The sequence below is a fragment of the Sander lucioperca genome, chromosome 2 (assembly GCF_008315115.2).
Source record: "Sander lucioperca isolate FBNREF2018 chromosome 2, SLUC_FBN_1.2, whole genome shotgun sequence".
In the NCBI taxonomy this organism is placed as follows: Eukaryota; Metazoa; Chordata; class Actinopteri; order Perciformes; family Percidae; genus Sander; species Sander lucioperca.
Genome location: NC_050174.1, coordinates 11,432,525 through 11,458,779, shown reverse-complemented (window position 1 = coordinate 11,458,779; position 26,255 = coordinate 11,432,525). Strand labels below are relative to the sequence as shown.

General features: G+C 38.8%; 1 protein-coding gene and 1 long non-coding RNA gene across 5 annotated transcripts in view; both read right to left on the bottom strand.

Annotated features, from left to right (window-relative positions):
- The window catches only part of ntrk2a (neurotrophic tyrosine kinase, receptor, type 2a), a 91,207-nt gene that overhangs the window by 40,494 nt on the left and 24,458 nt on the right, over nucleotides 1-26,255 (bottom strand). The gene's annotated exons all lie outside the window — the stretch shown is intronic.
- Nucleotides 1,957-12,933, bottom strand: LOC118493231. Of its 2 annotated transcripts, none has more exons than XR_004895224.1 (2): nucleotides 12,923-12,933; nucleotides 1,957-6,220 (listed from the first exon to the last, which is right to left on the bottom strand). It is a non-coding gene; the product is annotated as an uncharacterized LOC118493231 (long non-coding RNA). The 2 variants fall into 2 exon arrangements; XR_004895225.1 differs by lacking the exon at nucleotides 12,923-12,933 and adding an exon at nucleotides 8,303-8,312.

Below are 26,255 nucleotides of genomic sequence, written 5' to 3'. Positions count from 1 at the left end.
AATAAATCCTAATAAATCTTAGATCTCATTATCAATCTATCCAACCCATTGTGGTACAAAGTCACAAAGAACATTTACTTACTTAAGTACTTTACCTAACAGTTGAAACCTGCTCCACATTGACCAACTACAGCAGTAAAATGCTGCAATGATAAAGTATTTACAATGGTTGAGGGCGTATGTTAACATACTACATTACAAATAGAAGTCCTGCTTTCAAGATGTAAAACTAGTAGCAGCAAACTGTACTTAAAGTATCAAAAGTAAAAGTACTTGTTTTAGCAAAATGATGTACTGTAAATACTCATTTGACACTGTTTAAGCAGCATTCTTGTATTTTTTGGACTTTTTGATATTTGCCTTTTTTGAGAAATATAGGATAATTTGAACAGTTATTTAAAGGTACACTATTTAATATTTCTGCATTCAAATATCTAAAAACGACTTTAGCTATGTTATATATTTTGTTTAGTTGTCAACTTACACTATCCCAAATGTTTCCAACAATGTTCAAACCCAGAGAAATCTGTTATTTTATTTTAATGACACAGGACGTTTCATTTGGTTGCCTGTCAGTGTCATCATAAAACCTTTGACCCCTCTGGTTACTCTAACTTCTGTCAAAACATGGGAACCCAGATGATACGTTCGAGAGTAATTGTAAATCATACAATGTCACAGAAGGAATAATGCTCAGTAACGGTAATACAGCTTTCTTTCTGCCACACAGCATAATTGTGTAATTGATTACATGCAACTTACAACACAGTAATACAGCAGAGACCTAATTTATTGATACATGTCAATATCGTTGAATCCAGCTTAACATTATGTGCTACGTTGACAAGTAGCCAATGCTAATGCTTGGTGGGGAACGTTAAAAGGTTACAACACTGTTCAACACGCTCATCAAGTTATTTTAAGTATAATTGTTTTGACCAAGGTAACGTTAAACAGCACTGGGCTAACCCACGATTACGTTCACCAGCTGGCGTTAACGTTATATTTTAATCGGCAGTTGTGTTAAACAATGAAAACTACAACTCCCATTATCTCATGCCACTTCACAACGTCATCAAAAGTACGCTTTTACATCCATTTTTTGATTGAGAGACCCCTAGTGGCAGAAAATTACATTAAGTTTAGTAGGGAAATGTTGTCGTGTCAATTCTTAATATGAAATAAATATAGTAACTATAGCTGTCAAATAATATAAGAGGAGTAAAAAGTGAAATATTTCTCTTTGAAATGTAGTGGAGTAGAAGTTTATAGTAGCAAAAAAAAGGAAATACTCGAGTATAGTACACATACTGTACCTCAAATTTGGCAGTCAGTAGAGTGTTTTAGTAATTTAACTTAGTTACATTCCACCACTGTCTGTAACCTTCTGTAATCGACAATCTGACATCCATGCCCACATCATGCAGCACTTGGCCAGGTGTGTAGAGGTGAGAAAGCAAACAGGGTTTACACTTCTCCTATCTAGGTCTCTTATTTCCTTCTTTGCACAACTATATCTGTCGTTTTTCATATGAACAAACAAGGGCAACACATGAATGCCTTCCAGGAAAGACTGTGAAGAAACGTGCACCATTATCCCCAAATTTAAAAGATTATCGCACCTCCTACCTCTCCCCTTCAAGTGTGATCACTGACAAACTAGTTTCTTTCAAGCATAAGCCAACGTTAACACTTTTTCTGCATTGATTACTTTTATTATTGATACTTTAAGTACATTTTGCTAATATACTTACACATTTTTACTTAATTAAGTAAGTAAAGGATCTGAATACTTCCTCCACCACTGCTCTAAACCCATCAATATTAAGTGTTCAAACTTAACTTTTTTAAATTAAAACTCCTAAACAAAAAAAAGGTACAGTACAAAATGTACACCGACGCACAGACGCACACCTACAAACTGTCACACTTTCAGATGAAAAATACATTTACACATGAGGGACACCAATGAATGATTTCTTTTATTGAAAAGAAGAAAAAAAACTTTCTTTCTTCTGAAGAAGGAAATATCTTTTTCAAATGAGCAGAACGGCCTCTTGAACGCAGCTTTACAACAGTTAACGGAATAGAATCATAGCCAGAAAGTCCTTGTCGCTCCAAATGTAGCCGTTTGTTTTGTTCAGCTTCACCTTTATGCTGAATATGACATGACTTGACATGTTTTGTGTATCCTGACGATGAAGAGGTTTAAGGGTCACCAGTGTGCAATTACTTACATGTATACTTTTCTTTAAATTGAGGCGTTGAGGACTGTGCGTTTGAGGACATACCATTTCTGATAAAAACCAGTGAAAAATGAGTTTTGTATATCTATCATAGTATTTCTGTCACAAACACGTGAAGGTAAAACAGGCACTTGTTCAGTTATAAAACAATAATATTATGTATCAGAGTGTACAAAGGAAATAAAAAGGAGAAATACACTAAAGATAAAACATAAAATAACATTAACTTCCAGTTTAAAACCTATTATACTGTACTGTCATATTTCCCAGTGTTAGCATTTTGTCAATTTTTAGCTCAAACCTCTCAGTTCCAAGAAAATCTGCAATTTACAATGGTCAAACATAAAATATGTACAATTATGTGCAAATCAAAGCAATTTAACCCTAAAAAGAGCCTAGCATCATGATTATAATAGAAACTGTACGGGTTTACAGGACAATAACTTATAGCTTCTGAAGGCAATATAGCTTACTCTATTTTGTTTAATTGTACAGAGGAGTCTTGGTTATAAAAATCCCAAGTTGAAGAATGAAAATTTCCTGAAATGTTCAGCTTGTTGAAATACAAGGAAATACTGGACGAAATATGTTTTTAATGTAGCTCCCAGTGGAGCAAATCCTGACTTAACATGAATAAGCCTCCCGCTTGTTTTGCTCCACGCTTCTCTGGCAAAGAGTGAGATGAGAAGATCGATACCAATTTCATGTCTGTCCTTGAAATATAAAGCCAGCAGCTGGTTAGCTTAGCACACAGACTGGAAACAGGGGAGACAGCTAGCGTGGCCCTGAACAAAATTTACCTACCAGCACCTGTAAAGCTCATTAGTTAACATGTGTCTTGTTTGTTTAATCTGTACAAAAAACTAAGGGTTTCTCTGAAATGTTGAACTTTTGCTTTAGGTTGTGGACACAGCAGAGGTCATTTTTACTCTGTTTAGGTGTTTAGGCTAATGCTCAGTCCATTCTCTATTGTCATCACTCATCAGTATAAATACTTGTCACAGGTGGTTTTATCCAAGCAACTGTTCTACCGATTTGGCTGTCCAATGGTTGATAAAACTCCACTTCACACTAAACAGTTAAGAATACATAACAAAAAACTGGCTGTTATTTATCAGATGGTAATATATGTATTATACTTTTATGTAAAATAAAACATAGCTTTAGTTTAAATGCAAGTTCACACTTATAGCAACAAACAGAAAAAGATACATTCATGTTGCTGATGAAGCTACAATTTTGGAATATTTCAGATACAGACTGATAATATGTCTGGTTGAAGTTTTCTCTCCATTATAGAAAACACAATCTTTCTTTCTCTCTCAGTCTACAGTTCTTATAAACACACATACGTACTGATGCGTACATACACACCCAGACAAACAGAAAGACACCCACACTTCACAATCGTTCTGCTTAATTCACTTTGACTTTCATCAGTAGTTGCTTCAGGGCTATTTAAATTAATTATTTTTACCTTTTGTTTTTATTTATCCATTTTGTTGCATTTTTTTAAACATTCTTCACTCTGATGTTTTTTTTTAAAAAAAATGTAGTTTGCCTCTGACGCCTAATTAGCACTTTGGCAGATTGATTATTTTTCTCTTTTTTTTAAGCCCCAAAGGGATTGTAATGTGGGTATTTCTTCTAATTATGAGCATATTAATCCTTTTTTTGTATGAATAAAAAGTGAACTAAACCTACAAACTAAACCGACTGTGAAGGTTCAACCAATCAAATGTTCCCTAATTCGCACGTTTGATTCAATCAATCTCACACTGCAAAAGCTTCAGAAAGCTTTGGGAGTATATCTGGTAGTGTTATAGCATAGCGTTGCACTAATTAATAGAAGTCGTTTACAGACACTTTCAAATTCACTCCAACATTAAAGAAATGAACCCTTAAACTGAAGTATATGTAAAGTATAAACACTAAGTGCAGTTTCAACAGCTAACATACCACAGTATGATCAATGAACACCACTTTAAATATGAATTTTTATACATAAGTGAAAGTGCACTGCCCCTTTTGTCTTATTAATGGATGCACTGCCTACTCAAGTGCACACTCTAAAGATAATGTGTTTTTTTCCAGATTAAATTTGTTAAGCAGTTTGGCTGTCTGGGGTTTGGGATAAACAAGGTTGAAAAATTCTCCAACACCAGCAGAAAGTGTGAATCAAATATTCCCTATGCATCTGCCCTGACCTCAATCTGTGTGCGTGCATGCGTGCATGTGTATTCCACACACTGACTTGACATGTGCACAGATGGTGGACTGTATGCAGTAAAATGCTACCTACATGTGCGTATGTGATCCACTTAAGCACTTGACATGTGCATGTAATTATTAATTTATGTGTGCAATTGTGAATATAAGCATTTATCTGTCTCCGCAATGTAACTGAGATGTATGGCATCGTATCTGTTCATGTATCTAATATGAACATGTGTAAGCAGTATGGACACATGGAATATGGAGGAAAAAATGATAAAAGTCCAATTAGCCCAAACTATTAAGGCTTTCTATATGCAGTATAAGTGTTCCTGGGTGTTTATGTGTGCACATCTGTGCTATTATAGACAGATGTGCATGCATGACTGCAGCTGTCTCTCAGAGAGGAAAGGTGGGTGGAAGGCAACCCATGATTAATTTAACAGAGAGACCTCAATTTATGATCTACTGCGTGTCAGTATTGGGAACTGACTAGGTGTGTCTTCCCTAGTGAGTTACAGACAAGGCGACTAACATCTTAAACATCCTGTACTTTAAAAATATTTCCTCTAAAAAACACTACCAACATTGTTTGATTTATAGAGCCACTTATTTTCCACTGTTTTACAACAGAGTTGTTGGCAGGAGGAGGGGGAGGAAAAGAAATTTGTCTTGTGGCGGATGTGCTGGATGTTTTGACAGGTGTGGTGAATACCTGCAAAACTAATTTGATGGTTACACGGCAGTTTGAGAGCACAGTGCCTGGCAAACAGTCAGGCAATGATTCTGCCATTCCTGGTGTTAACCATTTCAGAAACCTGCCCAACTCATCACATAGTTATCCTTTTTAGCATTTATTGCACGCAGAAGTGAGGCAATTAGCAGTGAAGCCATTTTCTCTCAAATGCATTTCCATATCTCTGATCACTTTTATTACGTGTTCTATCTGTGACTTGCAGCAGGAAGGTGCTGCCAAATTCAAACAAAATCACTTTATTTATTTTTCTCATTTCAAAGGCACTTTTTCTTCCCTAGTCTGCAAAGTGGCTTTGGTTAATCATTTTAATGAGCCTTAAAACTTCTTCAGACTATTCTGCTCTATTTTTTCAGTTGGGCTGGATCACTAAGAGCCAGTAAAGTAGTTGGATGTCTCGAGTGTTTGGATTGGTGTTATTATACGGGGTATTACAGGTCTAGATAGACCCTGAAAGCAGCGTTATTTACAAAGTTAGGATTGTATGTGTGTAAGAAGGGCTTGTGTAGTGTACATTAAGAAATATTGAGCTGGTCTATATCCGCAGCACTATGGGGCTGAGTGGTAATGTACAAAATCAGTAGCCAAGGTGTAATCTGCAACAGTGTGTCTGTGTACAGAGGGTTGGGTGTGTATGAAGGAGGGAGACATGTGTGTATTTGGGGAAGATGTAGGTTAATGGCTGTCTCTGTCCCTACGATCTGAATAATTCATCCAATGGGAGGCTTTTATGGGTCTCTGAAGGCTCTCTCTGATTGGTTGATCAGGCTGCTGCATCCCAGAGCTCTACCTGGTTCTACTTTTAGAAGTTGATAATGGAAACCATCTACTTGACCACCTGTGTGTGTGTGTGTGTGTGTGTGTGTGTGTGTGTGTGTGTGTGTGTGTGTGTGTGTGAGTGTGTGTGTGTGTGTGTGTGTGTGTGTGTGTCTGCAAATGTTTACACAATCCTGTAACCCCCTACAGGGTCCACTCCCTTCATTTTTTTGATGGCCCGCTCCTTTTTCTTCCCCCATTTTCCATTTTCTTTCCCACAAACACTCTCTCTCTCTCTCTCTCTCTCTCTCTCTCTCTCTCTCTCTCTCTCTCTCTCTCTCTCTCTCTCACTCACACACACATACACACACACACACACACACACACACACACAAGCAATCTTTCTCTCTTTCTTTTAGTCTCTTGTGTGTCCGTCTCCATTAGCGTGAGACCAACTCCACTGGGATGCTCTGAAACAACGTACAGCCTGAAGGGAAACACAAAAAATAAACAATAACAAAAAAACAACGGTAATAAAAGAAAACAATTGTAAAATAGTAATAATAATAATCATAATAATAATAACAAACAACTTATGCAAGATAGGTCTAGTTGCTGGTAGTGTCAGTACCACAAAGAGTTATTTTGCTTAGTATGTGTTATCTAAGTTGTTTCTGTGATGATGTACTGTAGGATGGAAAAAGAACACAAGGCTTTTGCAACAGGAAAATAACCATAATTCTGTCATTTAATGTTAAGGAAAGCAGCACTCTTTGAGGTTGTATGCCAATCTTTCAAATGTAGCAATCTGTTAATATCCTTGTGTTGTTTTTCCACCCTCCATATAGCTACACCTACTGTGAGTAAATTATCTTCTAGGTTAATAAATCTAGTATAAGAGCAGAGAGGTTTAGTATAGTAGCCTAATGTTATTCACAACAGAGCACCACCAGACTTCTTATAGTCAGTATACTTGGCAATGCAATATATAATTTATAATATCTAGAAATATAGGCTCATACAATCCTGCCTAAACATGCCTCGGTGGTCATTTTAAAGCATGGTCAGGCCCCCAAACTGCAGCAGTGCAATTATTAGTACAAAAAGTGAATGCACAAACCGACACTTGTCTTGGAAGAAGTCGTGCACAAGAGCACATGGTAACAAACAAGCTTTCAACAACAGACTGAACCTCCTGCATCAACCGAACATAATTAATGAAGTATGTTGGCAGCAACATGGTAAATCACAAATGGAGCTAGAGAATGTAATTTCTGAAGAAATTATGGTCTCAGTTAACATTGGAGTCACTGGGGCAGTTGGATGGCACTTCTGTCACTTTAAGGCCTATAGAGCTAAATGTGTCAAAAAGTATATTTGGTCAGATAGTTACAATGTTTTCTAGGTTTCTAATATTGTGGTTGTAAGAGGAAGTTGAAGGTAGATTTGTTTTTAAGGAGAGTTAACAGCTTAACCCCACTCTGCATAGGATGTCGCCTACTCCAACTCTGAACATTCTGTCCATTTATTTGAATGGGGGGAAAATTCCCCAAAATGTTTTAATATTTTGTAAAATATGAATGTTTGAATGTAGTTTCTACGTTGAATGATGTTAAAGTAGTTAGGTGCCAAAAGCATGCTAACATGCTGATGTTTAGCAGGTATAATGTTTTCCATTTTCTCCATGTTTGCCTAGCAAGTAAACATGCTAACATTTGCTAATTAGCGCTAAATACATAGTACAGCTAAGGCGGATACAGTAGGAGTTTTATCAGTTTATTGGACAAAGTCAAATGTTGACCTGCTGGTGGTGCTGGAGGAAAAGTCAGGATCATCAGGAATCTACTGGGGACCATGAATGTCTTACCAAATTTCATCTACCCCATAGTTCAGATATTTCAGTCTGGACTAGCGATGCAGCGATGAACCAATTTCACTATAACCGCGCTTCAAAACATCACAGTTAATTAATCGTAAAGGTTCCACTACACCAAGTGTTAAGTGACTGCACGTTATGTGTAGCAGTGTGTGCAAATCTTATTAAACCTCCTTGACAACATAAAACGCTCATGTGTGTGAATAAACACACGGCACATGGCTAGGCATGTTACATCAGACGGCGGTCACCGAAAACATTCAGAGTGGTGTACAACAGTGTCCCGTGCTTGGATACTGCTGCAATTTTTTAACATTACATCAAGTAAGCAAACTGCAGGAAAAGGCAGAGCAGAGCAAGCCCCTTAACCGCCAGCCTCTGACATCACGACAGCTGTAGCTGCAACGGGGAATTCAACACAAGTTTGTAAGCTTGCTAGCGACTTTATTGTTTAACGTTGTTGTTGTTGCTGTGTTTGTTAACTTAACGTTACCAGTTAGCTAATTTTAGCCTTAACAGTTAACAGCTAACGAGTCAGCAGCAGCCGACGTTTGCATTTACAGTGAGCGAGCTGACGAAAACGTTCATACGAGTCAAAACTCCGCAACAGCTCAATCATGTCACTGACGTTACCACTAACCCTCATTCCCTATAGGCCATAAGGCTGCAAAGAGATCTCTTCATCGCATTTTGTCCTTGGCAACATGCTGCGCATCTCTCTGTGACAGGTGCATCTTGTCCAGCAGCTCCTCCAACTTTTAGACACACCACCTAGCAGGGCCGTTTTAGCTTTTAAAAAGGGCCAACTTCTTCGTAAGAAGGACAGTACTGTTGTTGCCAACTTGGCGTTTGTGGTGTGACTGCTTCACCTCTAGGCTCTAATCTTTTCAGATGAATTTAAATTAAAAGGTTGATGATTGATAATATAATCATTTTCAAAACTGTTACTGTGTTATTTCTGTTCAGATCAGCAACAATAAATAACACATTCAAATCTAGAGTGTCCATGTGATTTTATACATTAGTAGTGAAATAAATGAATGCATAATAATCGTGAAACTGTGATTATTTTTCAGACTATAATTGTACCAACAAAATCTATAATCGTTGCATCCCTAGTCTGGACCAAGGTGGTGGACCCGCTGATTGAGCCAGAAATATCATAAAGTGTTATTAACTAGTGTCCCAGATTAACCTCATATCCAAAGACAGATCACGATTATATACCTTACCATACAATGGTAAATCCAACAGTGTAACTGGTGCACACACTCTATCATCTCTGTGTGTGATAATGTTGAGTATATTTACTTATTTATTAATTATGCAGTATAGGTCACAACCACTCTGAAATACAGATCCACAGAAAAGCAGCTTCCCAGTAAAGTGTTTATTTGTTTAAAACATTTTTTTTTTACTCACAGTAGGGAGTATTTATCAAAACTTGAACAATAAACATATTGATCCTCAACACATCTGAACTTTACATTATAGCCCTTCCCACTGCGACCTAATCAATGGACACTCACTTATATTGCTACCTCATACCAGAGAGCACAAAGGGCTGTTTAACATATCCAACTGTTTCAAGTTTGCGTCACATCTGTGCCTGCAAAGAGACAGAGACATTATACATATTCTTTGTAAAAATTACAGGCTGATACCAACACCTGGCATGTCACTGGGAGAGTCCGTGCCAGCCAAACATAACAGCCTTATCTGTGTTGGAGGATTATGTGTACATTACCAACCTGTCGGTTTACGACCGAGGCTGAGCCAGCCAAAAGAAATAAAACCTCTGCTGGATGTGGCATTACGATTTGAATGCATTCCAAACATCGGAGAGAAAATGAGAAATGTCACAAAAAAACCTGTAGCCAAGTTTGTTGTGTGTAAGAAAACTGTTGAAGGTATAAGTGATTCATGTCTCGCAAAACATCAAACAGAGGAAAGATAGAGATGAGGTAAAAAGAGAATAAAAGTCAAATTCCAGGTGTGTCACAGCAGTGGTTTCGATTTTAATTTCGTGGAGCAGCTTTATGTCCTCAGGGTCTCTGTTGCATTTCTTTTGATTCCCTGCTGCAGTGCTACAAATGCCTGGCTAGATTTAAAACAACAACAACATTGCTTCTAATCATTTTGACTACACTTGTTGTTTGGCCTTGTACCTCCCACTGTGTTTTAGAGGGGAACTATCACTTGTGCAGTTATCGAGATTTTTACATTTAGTTAAACTGGAGGTCATTTTCTTGTACTTGTGGCATGTCTTTTCCAGGAGGGCAAACTGTTTTGTCAAACAAGAAAGCGCTTAAGCAGTCCATAGTTACACTGCACGTTCTATAAATGTTTACAAATCCTGTAGCACTAAATGCCAGTTCAAGCAGAGACTCTCAAGAGAAATGCTTTTAAACTCTATGTTCTTCAATGAAGAACGCAACGTGTGCCGTTCCGGCAGGGCGGACTTGTGCTGCTGTTATGAGAGAGTAAATCATGACAGAAATACAGGATGTAGAGCATTATGAATATGGGATAAAAACCAGGAGAGTCTGGGATAGAGGTGATACTAATCTTCTATTAGCATCTCGGTTTGCTTATTAAAACAAAAAAACCACACTAATGATTAACTGAGGGATAACATCCAGTTTATTCGTATAGTAGCTGCTTTTTATGTTCTGTCCCAACACAATATCTCCCCTACTGCTGCAGGTTTGAGGAAGGATGTGTAATTAGGGAGCTTCTGCAGTGGAAATAAAGTCAGGCCAGGAAAGTAATGGTGGAGACGTCTGTCAGGACAGGAATGTAAAGGAGAAAACCATTCCAGGCATCTGACACTTTATGATAAAGGACAGTGAGGCGAGCCAAGAAAAACAACCTGCTTTCCCCCTTAAGCTGTGATTGTCATTTTTTTTTTGTGTAATATTGAGAGAGAGTTGTGGATATTTGCAGAGTAACCAAGAAAAAAACAACACACTTGTCACTAACACTCACTTTACTACCTCTTAGCAGTGACCACAAAGACAAAAACATTATGTCCCCCTTGAGGAAGGTTTTTTGAGATTCACACAGTGATCTAATAACAATCCACCAGAGACACTTTGGGTTCTTGGATTTGTACATCGACTCTACGATACAATGGTTCAGATATATAGTTGTGTAGGTGTGCAGTGGAAGTTTAGTGGATTACAATCCCAGGACAGTGGAATGTTACATCATTTATTAGTATCGCAGAAGGGTTCCATGTGACGGTTTATGCATTTAGCAAAGCCAAAACTGGGTCATGGTTCGACTTCTCAACTGCAAAAATACATGTTATCAGGCCAGAAAAGTTACAGCTTTAGAATAGAACATACTGTAAGATGCCACTAAGAACCAGTGTATAGCAAAAGGACCTCAATCCAACTTTCTGAGAACAAAAGTCCTCAAAACAAGCAAGAAGTGATAATGGCTGTAGTACTGGCATGACAGAGCATCACCACAGAAAATAAAAGTGTCACTGATTGCAAATGATTTGACAAATATTGAATATAACAACTTTATTTGCTAACTTGTCCCCTACAGTTTGGGGTATACTGTAAATGAAAAGGAGCTATAGTTCCTCCACTGTTGGCCTGATATGGATGTAAACATCCTCAAATACACCTGAAAGTCAGCAATTTTACCGCATAGTCAGAGTATTATTATCGTAACTTAGGAGGACTAAGCCAACACAAAACATATGTCACTTCCCTAATACTTAAAATCAAATACTTTTGTGTTATGTGGTGTGTTGTTGTGGACATCTATTGGTGTCAGACATGAAATTAAATCAAATGTACATGACAATTTGTCACAGTGTGCACTAGGGATGTCCCAAACGATTATTTTTTAAACGATTAATCTAGCGATAAGTTTTTCGATTAGTCGACTAATCTAACGATTCATTTTTCAATTAGCAATTATTTTCCCATTGCTCAATTATTAACAATTTACACAAAACAAATTTCAATAAGGTTCAAATCTCTATCTATTAAAATTGTTTAACACTGCACTGTTCAAGTAAAATGAATTTGTAGTGCAACCTGAAGCCAGATGTAAGCTATCAATCCAACAACAAAATAAAGTCACTTTCAGGAGGAATACAAAAATAAAAACTTAAAGTTAACAGAGCAAGTGCAAAAAGAGTGGTCTGTATTTGCTTTTTTTTAACAGTAGTAGGTAAAATAATGAATAAACTCTTGTTTAACATCCAAGCTCTTCTCCCTTTAATCTTACAGTAAAAAAAGTGCAATTTTAGCAACATATGAAATCAGATGTATCAAATAAATCCAACATAAGGCAAGTTGCAGAGTGTCTAATATAACTGTCTGTAATTGATTGGGTCACTCATGATGATGGTAAACCAAAATAATAACACTGCCGACTGACAGCGTTTGATGATGCTTAATGTTAAGTCATAGCGGGACATTAAAACGAATCAACGGACTAACGTACCATTGGGCTACTACTGGCAACACATTCCGTGTCACTATGTTGATAATCGCACATGCTTGGGAGTAAAGCTTAGATAGGGCACAAAAAATCAAGCCGGACCCTACCCGAACCCATGCATGTTGTGTCCGAGCCCGCCCAGTCCGACACATTAACTGGAATTATGAGCCCGAGCCCGAATTTAACCTGACAATTTTTTAATACGTGGGCCATTATAACTGACATTATAAAGGACTCGTGAGATATCTGAAACAATCTGGCCTGGTTGTGCAATTATCGAAGACAGTGCTACAGATGGGGGAGAGATTTAGCAAAGTTTACCTCACACTCAAGTCAGTGCAGGACATATACCCAGAGCTACGAGAGAAGCTGGAGAGGCATAGCTTTCTCCCCACCCAATTAGGCTAATAAAGTAATTATTAAAAAAACACAAATGCTTGATCAAGGGACGGGCCGGCCCGGGGATAGTGGCAGGAAATATCGGGCTCGGGCAGAGAATCTAAACTCTACTTGGGAGGGAAAGGGACAAAAAGTTGAGCAGAACTTACAGTGTTTTGCTGCTGTTATCCTGACTCAGGGATGCATTTTACAAAGTCTACAGACTACCACGTTGTTGTTGGCATTAATAGTAAAATACTCCCACAATTTAGAAGACCTTGTGCAAGCCTTTTCTCAACGTGTTGTTGAACTTGCGAGGAATCCATACTTGCGCTGTTGCTGGAGGCAGCTATGTTTTTTTTAGATTTCTATGCAAATTATTTGTGTCGAAGCATTTACGTAATCGAGTACGTCGACTATGTCGACGAATCGTCCCAGCCCTAGCATGCACACATTTTTTCCTTCATACTTTTATTTATAGACCAGCACCTGTTATATTGTTTATACCAGCAGGTGCTGTTAAATATTTCAAAAGAAAGACATTTTGGCACTTCATGTATCACATTCCCGATGCTCAGTATCTCAAAGCAGCACAACACCCAGACTCAAAGTTACAATTTGACCCTTAAAAATCCATATCAATGTCATGTTTGGCTGCCAATCACTGTCAGTGGTTGACTTTGTAGGAGGAGTAAAAAATGTTTTTCATCCTATGACTCACTTCATAAACAAAGCCAGTAAATGGGGCAAAAATCTCTTAGCTTGAAGCAGTGTGCTGCAGTAATGAACTCAGGCTTTTAGATTTGACGTCTTTTGTCTGCTCCCATCTCTCGACTGCTGACTTTAGTCGTCCCAGGTGTCGCTTCATGTCTCTGGTGTGAAGGTAGTGTGTGTGAAGGTAGTGATTCACTCCTCTCCCAGACTCAGCTAGGGATAATGATTAAGTTTTAAAGCAGCGCAGTTTGGCAATGACGCAGGTTGCCATGGCAACATCATGCAATGGGCAACGGAAGTCGTCCATGTCATCCTTCTGACAACTACACACACACACACACACACACACACACACACACACACACACACACACACACACACACACACACACACCACAAGGCTTCATGCACTACAATAAACTACAGACTATTCCTCAAATATATATGCTGTCCTCACACAGGAAAGTGTCGACATGCAACCTTACTTTAACAAACATCTGCTTCGCACTTAACAAACATCCTTTCAGCATCTTGTTGTCTAAGTATTAGTCCGTTTTCACTTTTTCTTCACTTATCATGTCTCACACATGTTGGACAACAATGATCAGGTTTTTGACAGAACTGAGGTACAATCTTGCATCTCAACATTGTAGTCCGGCGTTTTCAATGTAACTCACTGGCTTCAGGAGACGACGTTACAGCTGTGAGAATAACACAAACCATCATTATTTTCTTATTTTCATATGCATTAGAGCTGAAACGATATGTTAAACTATTTTCATAATTGAATGATCGTTATCTATGATAAAAATAATGTACTGAGTTATTTATCATTTATTAAAAATTATCTTTTTAAGTAAAAATGCCATATATACTCCGTTTCCAGCAACTCTACTGTGAATATTTGCTGGTTTTCTGAATATCCTTCAAAACAAGCTATTAAAAATGTATTTCCTTCGGCTGGGACTATTTTTATAGTTCGTTTAAGTCCATTTGTGTGATACAACTGATATGGGCCTTTTTTCTTACTAGTTTCAAGCAATAAAGAATACACATACATTCATCCATGCAGCCACACATACATACATACTGTACATACATACATACATACATATACAAACACATTTATCCTCATTGTTTTTGTATTCTGAGTACCATCTGTTTAATCAGCATTTTCTTAGGACATACGTTTGCTTTTCTGTGCATGTCAGCTTCAGACTGCTTCTTGCTTGGTTGTGCGTATTTTTCATCAGTTGTCTTATGTCAGCTAAGAAACCCATGGACAGCTCAGCAAAATGGTAGGTCTTGGCACTGGGCCATGGACTGGACCTTTAGAAACACAGTAATAAATCCAACTGGCTGCTCTCTGAGGCTACTAACGTACAGTATGTTCAGCTGTAGTGTCAGGATGGTTTGGTTGTTCTCTCTCAGAAACAAACACATACAAATTCAAGGCTTTCTTTTTACTTTTCACACGTTCTTTCACTGTCTGTCCCATTCATTTGTTCCTCTTTTTTCTCCATCCTTCACACACCAATATTCACCCTCCCGCTCACACACAATCATGTCCCAATATCTTCCAGTAAGTGTAGTAAATTTGAATCCTTTTCACTGAAATGTAACACGTAATTCTCTTATAAACTCATGACATTAATCAGCTGTCCAATTAAACAAGCTTTATATATCACCACTTCATGATTTAATTAACAAAGATTTTCTACAGGGTTATATACAAACATTTCCTCAAATAAACTAATATACAAACAGACATAACTCCAATTTGGGGGTAAAATTCATTTTTGAATTTGATTAGTTGGGGACACATTCACTCAGACTCAGTTAATGTCTATTTGGTGGACTTCTGATCTATCTGCTTTCCATTAAGGAAATGAACAATTGCCAATAAGCCCATGGTTAAGGAATACTAGCGTAGAGACTTTCAACATCAAACATGATGAAAAGATAATCATCTTAAAGTAATCCTGCCACTTAGATACTTCGCTAAAACGTCATAAGATCTTTAATATGGTCTCTAATACATCATCTTTAATCTTTAATGTGAATTCTACTTTAGACTTTTAGATTTGTTTTTTGTAAGTCAACAATAAAAGTAAATAAATAAACATATATGCAAGAGAACAAACAATCACACCCATATACAGTATAAAAGTAGCCATTATTGTTTTGACAAACTGCAAGAATGGCTGACTCTTTGTTATCTTTAGGACTGAATAATTGTCTAATTTAACAGTGTTTGAACTAATTCTATAATTATTGTTATCGATAGTCGGAGGAAGAGTAGCTGATGTTCTGCATCAGCTAATGGGGATCCTAATAAAATCAAAAATAGAATAGAATAGAATACACTTTATTCTCCCTAAAGGGGAATTTGTCTTAGGCATAATGCTGTGTACTTTGGCAGCTTTGTACTGCTTCTGGTTTGGTTGTGAGTACGGACTGGACTTTAAGAACCAGTAATAAATAAATTTAACTGGTTTGATGTTTCTTTGGAGGTTTCAGCACATGTACTGTAGAATAAAAAAGATTTGGTTGCTCTGAGGAATAAGACTTTGCGTGATATTATGCAGGTATAAATATGTACTTGTCTATGAGGATGGACAGACTGACACAAAAACACACACACACACACACACACACACACACACTTATACACAGAGGACTTCTTCACATTTTTTCCCTTCTTTCTCTTGCATCCATTTTTTGTTTTTTATTCTCTCTCCATCCTTCACACACCCACCGCCCATTACCCATCTCCACACACACACACACACACACACACACACACACTGTAGACCAGAGCTGTTGAACTTAGCATTAGGCAGTGATGGGAAGGCAGGGCCAAGAAGACTGAGGCATCCCGGCTCAGTCTCGACGTGCAAACGATCAATTGATCAATCAATAAACCTCTATCCATTATAGTGCTGCTCCCAATCGCTCAGTAGTCAGTACTGCTGCTTTTTCTCTCTCTCCCCCTCTCGTTTATCTCCTTCCCTGCTGTGCAGAAAATGTTCTTCAAATATACAACGCTAAAGCAGCCAGACACAGTAAATGCTTTTGGCATGCATCTTTGAAAACTGGGGACTTGTGTGTGTGTGTGTGTGTGTGTGTGTGTGTGTGTGTGTGTGTGTGTGTGTGTGTGTGTGTGTGTGTGTGTGTGTGTGTGTGTGTGTGTGTGTGTGTGTCTCTCTCTTGGTTGCTATCTGCCTGAGTGCAGCAGGACTAGGTGTTGATCAATATCTAAAGCCTCATTAACATAGAACCTATCATACAGACATTCACTGCACTGCCAAGAAAAAGCCACATTGATGCAGAATGTACACACTCTCTGGCAGCAGTGACATTTACTGAGCGACCAGAAGGACCTTGAAAAACAACACGTCATACTGTCTCAGGGAAAAAAATCACACTGACATGATGTACATGTAAACATAGCATAAATGTCTGCATACACAATTAGGTGTGTTCTCATCCGACTTGGTCTCTGGTCGGATGACTTTAGACTTAAAACAGAGTACTCATCTTTGATTTTAACACCAATGACTTCACTTACCCCTATCCTGGCCTCTTTGCACTGGCTACCGGTTAAATTCAGGATCCAGTTCAAGATTCTTGTAATTACCTACAGAGCCATCAATGGTCAGGCACCGGCTTACATAAGTGATCTGCTGCACCCTTATGTTGTCAGCAGATCTTTGAGATCAGGGCTTACTGGCCTCGTACTAAGCTGAAAACAAAAGGTGACAGAGATTTTGAAACATTCACTCCTAGACTGTGGAACACGTTGCCACATGTTTTAAGAGTGACTTCATCTGTTGAAATCTTAAAAAAAAAACAGCTAAAGACGCATCTTTTAAGTCAGGCGTTCATTTAGCCACATGCTTTTGTGTTTTACTACGATTTATTGTGATTTATTGTGCTTTTTATGACTATTGATCTGTTTTAATGTATGCATTTATTTAGCCTGTGAAGCACTTTGTGACTCTGTCTGTGATAAGTGCTATACAAATAAACTTTACTTACTTACTTTTGACTTGAAATTACTTGATATCCTCCACAAGCCCAAAAAGTAAAAAGTGAGCAGGGAATCAACTCTTAATTTTCCTGGCAACAGATGTTTTATGAATCTGATAGCAGCCATGATGGAGTGGTGGAAAAGTAACTTACTTTATCCAAGAACTTTACTTAAGTACAGTATTGATGTACTTGTACTTTACTTGAATATCTCTATTTGATCTTACTTTATACTTCTACTCTACTACATTTCAAAGGGAAATATTGAACTTTTACTGCACTAAACTAAAGCTTTAGTTACTAGTTACTTTGCACATTCTTATTATTTATACAAAATCATCAGCTCTTCTCATTTTCAGGTTAATCTGCGGGTTGTGACCAAACAATATGCTGCCCCACAAAGGTGCAGTGTTTCGGCCTTTTCAGCAAGAAAAAGTATGGATCTCATAGCCTAGAAATCTAGACGCACCCTATCGGCAGCAAATGTAATTTGCAGCCAGGGGGTCTAGCGACACTCCGTTGGCTTGCAAGCTGGAAAAGCCAAACTCTAGTCAGGCCAATCACATAGTGTATAGAGTCGGTGGGCGGGCTTAACATAAGGACGGCAGAGTTACAATGGTTCCATGTGAATTCCCTGCTACTTGAAAACAAAGACGATGGCTGCTGCTGCTGGTGAACAGCGGTCTTTCAAATCAGCTTTAGACGTGACTCTGGAGACTGGAGACTCCGTGTTCTGTGTGTGTGATGTGTTCAGAGTTTTGCCGCATCCGGCAATTTATCAACTAGCGTTGCACTGGTTTGTTGTAGCGCTATCCTATTGCGTGCAGAGGGAATTTGAAAGACAACCGTTTATCCCGCCCCTCAGATTGAGCCCGGCCAATGGTGAGTTCCCAGACCCAACATCTTGATGTGGGTCTGGCTTTTCAGGCTATGGAGCTCATGTATTTTTTTACATTTCTTTTTTATTATTTTTTAACTTTTGTTGCAAATGTTAAAAGCTGAAGACAGATAGATTCAACAGGGGATTCAAAACTAGATTCACATTTGATAACATTCTGTCAAACTCCAAGGCGAACCTGATCATCATTTTTTGTTTTAAATGTTATAAAATGTAGAAAGTAGAAAATTCAAAATGGCATTACATTTGTTTAGGCACATAATGACTTGTTTAGGACGTGAAACACAAAGTTGCACGTGACTTGGGACCGTATAGCCAAGACATGAGACTAGAGAATAGAGACGACATAAAAACAAAATCAATGACTTTGTCCCATCTCTGACAAACACAACTCAAATGCTTTCATACACAGTGTAAGTGTCTCCCCAATACATTTTATTCAGTATGTTTTGTTCTTATAACCATTAAAGCTCCATTGTGTGACGAAAAAAAAAATATAGCTGAAGGCTTCGCATGTGATAATATACTGTGTAAGGCTCTGCCTATATGTGCTAACCGATGGCCTCTATATAAACACTGGCAGAACCTGTTTGTGTTTAAGATAAAATTGAATTACAAATGTTTTTTTAATTATTTTTTTCTCTTCTCACTGATTAAATCCTTTTCTTGGTTTGGTGGATGGCTGAGTTAAGTGGTGTTTAGAGGAAACAGTGGCATCGAGTACTGGCAAGAGAATATCAGGATACACTTGAGCAACATATGATGTTTTTTTAAAATACTTTCCAACAATTAAATATGAGCTCTTTTTGTGGCAAATTATGTTAATGTTTATGTGGCAATTATATGGCAGTCAAAACCATTCTTTCTAGTTTGGTCTGTGCTCAGCCATCTGAAAATAACATTAAAGGGAAATTATTTCCATTAATGAATTACAGCTGCCGCCAGAAAACCTCACATCCCAGACAGTATCTGTAATGTCCTAAATATGTAGATACATATGTAGTTAGTGTGTGTGCTGAGTAAGCTTCACGACCCCCTGGTTTCCTTATATGACCATTTAAAGTCCCTTTATGTTCTCTGATATGCATGGGGGTAGTCAGTGGGAAAAGCAAACAAGGTCACACTGAACATTTCAAAGTGCTTCCATTTTGAAGTGGAGAATAATCAAATTTAAAAAGCCTTCGTATTTCAAAATGGAAACAAATTATAACTACTCAGTTGCTCTGTAATAATTTTCATCTGTGCCCTTCACATATTGTATATAAAATGTTCTGTTCCCACAATGCACTTCCAGTTTCAACTATCTAATTTTTTACTACTCTGTAAGGGTCAGGCTGACCAATACAAGAAGGAAATTATGTACAGCTGCACAATGGACTCGCCTGACAAAGATGGGCGTCAGCAAAGAGCCTTTGGGCCCTGATGAGGGTCTGTACCCCCCAGCCAATAACAGTGTGCAGGTTGTGCAGCCGGTTCTTATTCCCAACCACTGCTTTGTCACTTCACACGTCATCGACCCACACACAGACAGGATGACAAAATTTAGGCAATGCGGCACCTTCTTGTGTGTGTGTGTGTGTGTGTGTGTGTGTGTGTGTGTGTGTGTGTGTGTGTTTGTGCTTTAGAATGTAACCGTTGTGAAACAATCAAAGTTTTATTCCTCTGATTCACTGCTTTGTTCTCGCTCTTGCATCTCTTTATTCACTCACTAGCTCGTTTGACCACCGCTGCGCTCTCTCTCTCTCTCTCTCTCTCTCTCTCTCTCTCTCTCGCTCTCTCTCTCTCGTTCTCTGGCTCTCTGGCTCGTTAATGAATGGTCAACTTGAAAGCTATGTTAACAAACACCAACCAAAAAAAGTAACATTTTATACCTTTAAACAATAAGTAGATATGTGACTTTTTCAAGCCTCAGAATTTTTTTTTTTGGGGGGGGGGGGATTGAAACATTTCTATGGTTCCTGTTAAATAGATTTGGCAAGTGTTGCACATTTGAGACACTTTAAAGAACCATAGATGGTAATATTAAAACTATGACACATGATGTGAGGGTGCGCCTCATTCAGTTCAAGATTATGCATTGCTTCTATTGGACTTCCTCCAGATTGTTTAGAATTGGTCTGAAACACACAAACAAATTGTTGGACAGAGGACGGCAAATTACTTTGTGTCCTATGGTCCTGTGATAAGGTCCAGGAATTTTGGACCAGGATACATGATAACCTATAGTATGTCGGATTGCAGGGACCCAGGTTCCATTCAGCCCAAGATTATTTGTTCTGGGAGATGGGTCAAACCTGGGCGGGATGAATAAGCACATAAGAAGCTGGGTCCACAATAATTTAATAATAGCTAGACAGATTATTTTAAGAGCTGGAGGAATGAAGGGGTGCCGTCAATCCAGGAGTGGGCTTGTGAGATGGCTAGGGTGGCAGCTTTTGAAAAAAAGCTATATAAACGGTTTGCCAGATTGGATGTCTATACTAGAAAATGGGGAAAGTACCTGAGCTATCTGGAGGGCTGCTAAGAAGCTTTGTGCTGGGGAGAGATGTGAATGATGGGCTTATGGTGTTGTCATTTATACATATGTTTATGGTTTATTGTCTATTTTGTTAATATTTTTCTTGATTTTTGTCTTGGTGGGTGGTGATGATGAAGGGGGGTGGGGGGTGTTCATGTTGCGAGTTTGTTTTGTATGATTTTATTTTAATTTAAACAAAATTTTAGTGAATTTTGCTGCAACTTCAGAAAAATATCCCATCAAGAAGACACCATGCCTGTCAGCAGTAAAGACACAAGACAAAGTTTGTGGTTAAAGGACAATTCCGGCGCAAAACAAACCTAGGGGTTAATAACAGATGTGTACCCACTCTGTCGTTCTCTGGGACATGTTTTCATGCTAATCGAATGTGTTTGCAGCTTGAAAGAAGCTAGCGCAGACCGCTGATTAGCTTACAACGCTAGTATTCGGGGCACAGGGAAAGTAAAAATAAATAGGTATTTATACCACTTAAAAGGCTCAAAATATCAACGGTAGCATAATGAGGGTCCCTAAATGTTAACCGAAGCATTGAGAACATTGTAAGTGTACAGACAGTTTATTGAAGGAAGAGCTGCGGGAGCTCCGTGAAAGGGCTACGAGAGAGAGAGAGCTACCGGTAGTCAATGTCGCAACACAGCCTCGTACTTCGGGAAACTGGTGGTGTACCTGCGGACGTTGTGAAGCTATGGCCACCAAACAGGAGTGTCTGTGTTGCACGGAGTGGGACCTGTTGCGTCGTGACACCCAAGAGACGCAGTGTTTTGTACAGTCTGAAGATTTCCCCTCTCTGATAAACAGGGCTGTACTTGAAACTTTTTTCCATGTCCCGAAAATAAATTGGAGACGGTGACCCAGACCGGAGGGACCAGATGGACAGTTATCCACTGAGTAAGTACACTAGACAAGTTATGCAGAGTGTGATTATTTCAGATATATTGAGCAAATTGCTTTTGATTTTAGTTTGCATCGCCAGCTATAAGTCATGACTGGTTTTCATGACGGCGGCGGCATGTAAACATGAACGTGAGTGTCTTTATAATGTATCTTTTCAATAAACTGTCTGTACACTTACAAGGTTTGCTTCGGTTAACATTTAGGGACCCTCATTATGCTAACGTTGAAGTTTGGTGATATTTTGAGCCTTTTTTAGTGGTACAAAATAGCGATTTATTTTTACTTTCCCTGTGTCCCGAATACTAGTGTTGTAAGCTAATCAGCGGGCCGCGCTAGCATTTTTAAAGCTACAAACACATTTGATTAGCATGAAAACATGTCCAAGAGAGCGACAGAGTGGGTACACATCTGTTAATAACCCCTAGGTTCGTTTTGCGCCGGAATTGTCCTTTAATAGCAAAAAGTGCACCTGGGTCTTGACATTATAGTAAAAGCATATTTAGTTTTTGATGAGAACAGACCAAAAATAAATGTGAAAAAGCACTAAAAACGATCACTTATAAAGTGCAATGTGCAGAAAAAGGAAAGCTGTAGTCAGGCAAGCTCACAGACAAGGTCTTCAGGCAACGTTTCACTTTGGAAAAGAGCACTTTCCATTTTCAGAGCACTTCAAACCCTTAGGATTTGCCATAGGCTTTTAGTCTTTTCTTCCCCCCAACACTAAAATCTGGAAACAAACAAATCAATTCCTTAAAGTGCACATATTATGAAAAAATCACTTTTTCTGGGATTTGGGGTGTTCTTTGGTGTCTCTGGTGCTTCCACACACATACAAACTTTGAAAAAAATCCATCCGTGCTGTTTAGAGTGAGATACGGTTGCTGAATGTGTCCTGCCTTCAGTCTCTGGGCGAGCTGGTCAAAATCGGCACGGCTTGTGACGTCACAAGCCGAAACGAGCAGGCTAACCGCAACCATTAGCTCGTAGCGTTAGTGTTAGCATGCTAATGCTAACGCTAGCATGCTACCTCGTTCTCAATAGCAAAGCACTGCTACAACACACACAAGTTCACCATAATCTACAAAATAACTACTTACATGTGCGCCCTCATTTAGAAGTCTCCCAGCTAATCCTGCCTTGTAACTGACCGAAGTTGTAGAAACAGCCTTTCTTTTACTGTTTATGGAGCTAGCTAGCTGACGTGATCTACATCTGAGCTACTGGGCATGTGCACTGCAATCAAAGATAGTACAGAAGAAGAAGAAGAAGAAAAGAGGTCTCACTCTGTAGCTAAAACAGAGACCAGGTGAAAAGAGGAGCTGCAGCAGTGAGAGAGAGCGCTGCAGTACAACAAAAATATGGTGTTTTTTTGAAAATTAAACCATGTAAACCTATTCTGGTACAACCTTAAAATACAATTATGAACCTGAAAATGAGCATAATATGGCTGCTTTAAAAAACATGATCCAGGACACCAAGTGAAATAATAAATGCCAAAAGAGACAGGGCCATCGTTTATGTTCTATACCCAGAGAGTCACGTGGGGCTTGTGCCTATTCTAGCATGTAGTGAACAGGAGGCATGGCACGGGTTCACAGGGTCTAGTTTTTCTTGTTTTTAATTTTAAAAATTAAAGTATTACATTATATTTGTACCATTCTCTGTTTTATATTATTATTCCACTGTCTAGGTGCAGTTGACTTAATCCTCCCACCTTAGATATGTCTGTTGGCCCAACACTTTGGTCTAGACTGAAATATCGACGACTATAAGATGGATTGTCATGAAATGTTGTACAAACATTCATGATTCCCACTCGATGAATCTTGCTGACTTTGGTGATCGCCATCTCTGTTTTTTATTAAAACATGTCGACAGCTATTGGATGGATTGACATGGAAGTTTGTACAAGCATTCCTGCAAAAAGCTAACAACATTCTCTTCAGCCTCAGCGATGTAGACCTCAAATTAATGTTTCCCAAAGATGGTTTCTGTCATTTTAGGTAGTTCTTATCACGCTAATGGTTGTTCAAGGGTTTATATTTCTGATACGTTTTTTATTAGTTATTTGATGCTATAAAAACGGGGTGAAACGTAATGATCAACAGCTGCGATTGACTCGCAATTGGTCGGGCAGGTGTATCGGAGGGACTTTGATATCGCGGCGCCACTGCCCATCACTAATGCGCAGACTCTGGCACCAAATTTACAAGATGGCCCGTATTCGGCATATGTTGGCTTCACTTTTGTTCAGTGGCAGGAAGTGGAGATGCGTAGTCCATCTTTATGTACAGTCTATGGTGCCGACACATTACGGTCAAAGCTCTTAAAGTGTTGAGGTTCGATACTCAGCTCTAGTCTAAATACAGAATCATAGCTTTTTTCAGCCTCTTCACTTTGTTGTTTAACTCATTCAGTTTTTGCTTCCTTTGCAAAAGTTTTGTAGGTGAGCTGCTTTCGTCAAACACCTCAAGAGCTGGAGGCAAAAGCTGCTTTTCTGCAGGGAGAGGAAGAAGAAAAGGAAGAGGGTGAGGAGGAGGTGGTGGTGGGTTCGCTGAGCATGCTCTGTTTGGCCCAGAATGACGTTTTGCTGACCTTGAGGGTGTCATATCGATCGATCAGCAGTGAGGAGCTGTGTGTGCATAAGAGAGAGAGAGAGAGGAAGAGATGGAGGCGTGTAACTCCACCAAACAAGGAGAAAACTGAAACCTGCACTAATGATGAATCATTGATAAGTGGACAAGAGAAGACTCTCTACTTCCATCTCTCTCTTCCTCTCTGTTTTTCTTTTCCTTTTAGCCTGGCTCTATCTCAGTTTTTAACATCTGCTTTCTAGCTCTTCCTCCTCCATATTTTTTCTCCTCTATACTTTCTTTCCATCTCTTTCTCTCTCTCACTTCCTCGCTGGCTTTCTATCTGCTTTTTCTCACTCTCTTGTCAAATGTCAACGTTAGCATTCGCTCTTTCTTCCTCTATGTCGGTCTTTCACTTTCTCCACTTTACGTTTACTTTTTCATTTTCAATCACTCTTTTTTTCCTGTATTGACATTTCCGTCTTGTTCCTGCATGAGAACTCAGGTTTATGTTGACGCTTTCCTCCCTACAGGTGCTTCGAGGGCACAAACATGTATAGATGCTGCTAAAGTGCATCCTTCCCTCTCTGCCTGCACTGTCCGATCTGCTTTCTTATCCAGGAGTCAGCAGTCAGATTGGAAAGGGTTGCTATGTGTAATATTGTGAATGCGGTCAGGCTTTCAACAGGCCTATTAAAGCCAGCCTGCTATTACTCTTTCTGTTTCTCTAAATCTCTTTCAAAAAGACTTCCTAAATATATGAAACGTAACTAACATATTTCATTCATCCATGAACTTAAGTGTAAATAACAGATGCTGGCACTTGGACTTCACAAGATGACCTTCCTTGTGAGCCAATTTGTGGCAAAGGGGACTCATCCGGGATACAACTCCAAATTTTTGTTAGGTGAAATGCAGCCTTGGTGTGGTATTTTGGGCCCACACTCAGGCGGTGTAGATGCTTCTTCCTACAGATTGATCTCATGAAGTGGCATATGTATGACACGCCATTTCTTATGCCATTATTAGCATGTTATCAAGACGCATACTTGCTTTTTAGCGTGTTTTTCAACGCCGTTTGGCCTCCATTGACTTACATTACCTTGCGATTGCATGTCAATTTACGCTGTAGCAAGTAGTATGAAAGGGCGAAAATCTGCATAGGGAGGTTGGTCAGGGTGGAGGATGGGTAAAACACAGGACTTTTACCCAGGAGACCGGGGATTGTGTCCCGCGTGTCACGTTTCCTAAACTCAACTGTTGCTTTCTTCTTTTACTAAAGCCAACCCCGTTCTTCTTTTCCTAAACCCAACTGATTCTTCTTTTCCTAAACCCAACCCATCTGCTCTATACAACACTCAAAATGCGTGCAGATAACACGCCACTTGGCTTAAGAAAATGGGTGTGTATGTTTAAGTCATGATATCACGTTGCCTCCTAAATGGAAGGTTGTATTGATTAAATAGTTTTAGCCTAATTTGTTATCAAGTTGTATTTTAAACGATTCTGCCCACTATACAGTATGAGTGCAATTTCAGTCTCAGTCAATTTAAGTCTCTCCGGTATAAATCCAAATACTTTAATACCTTTTTACTTTTAAGCAGCTTATCAATTCTGTGGTTTCTGGTCATATTGGCTGTGCTTGATTCAAGCTCAAGTTTCTCTTTACTGTTTTGGTTGATTCTCACTGCTCTCCTCAGTGTTATTTCCAGCTGCAGCAGCTGTTTTCTGTCGTATAGGCAAAGTTAGACACTAGCTGATGAACATAGTGGAGCATTTAGCACCTAACAAGCCAGATGTTTCCCTCTGGAGTTAGTGGAGACCAAAACAGAGTTAAAAGGAGGTTTTCTAACATGTTCGCAATGACTTTGTAAGGTGATAATATGTCAGTGTTGTGTGTACAGCTTGTTGTGCA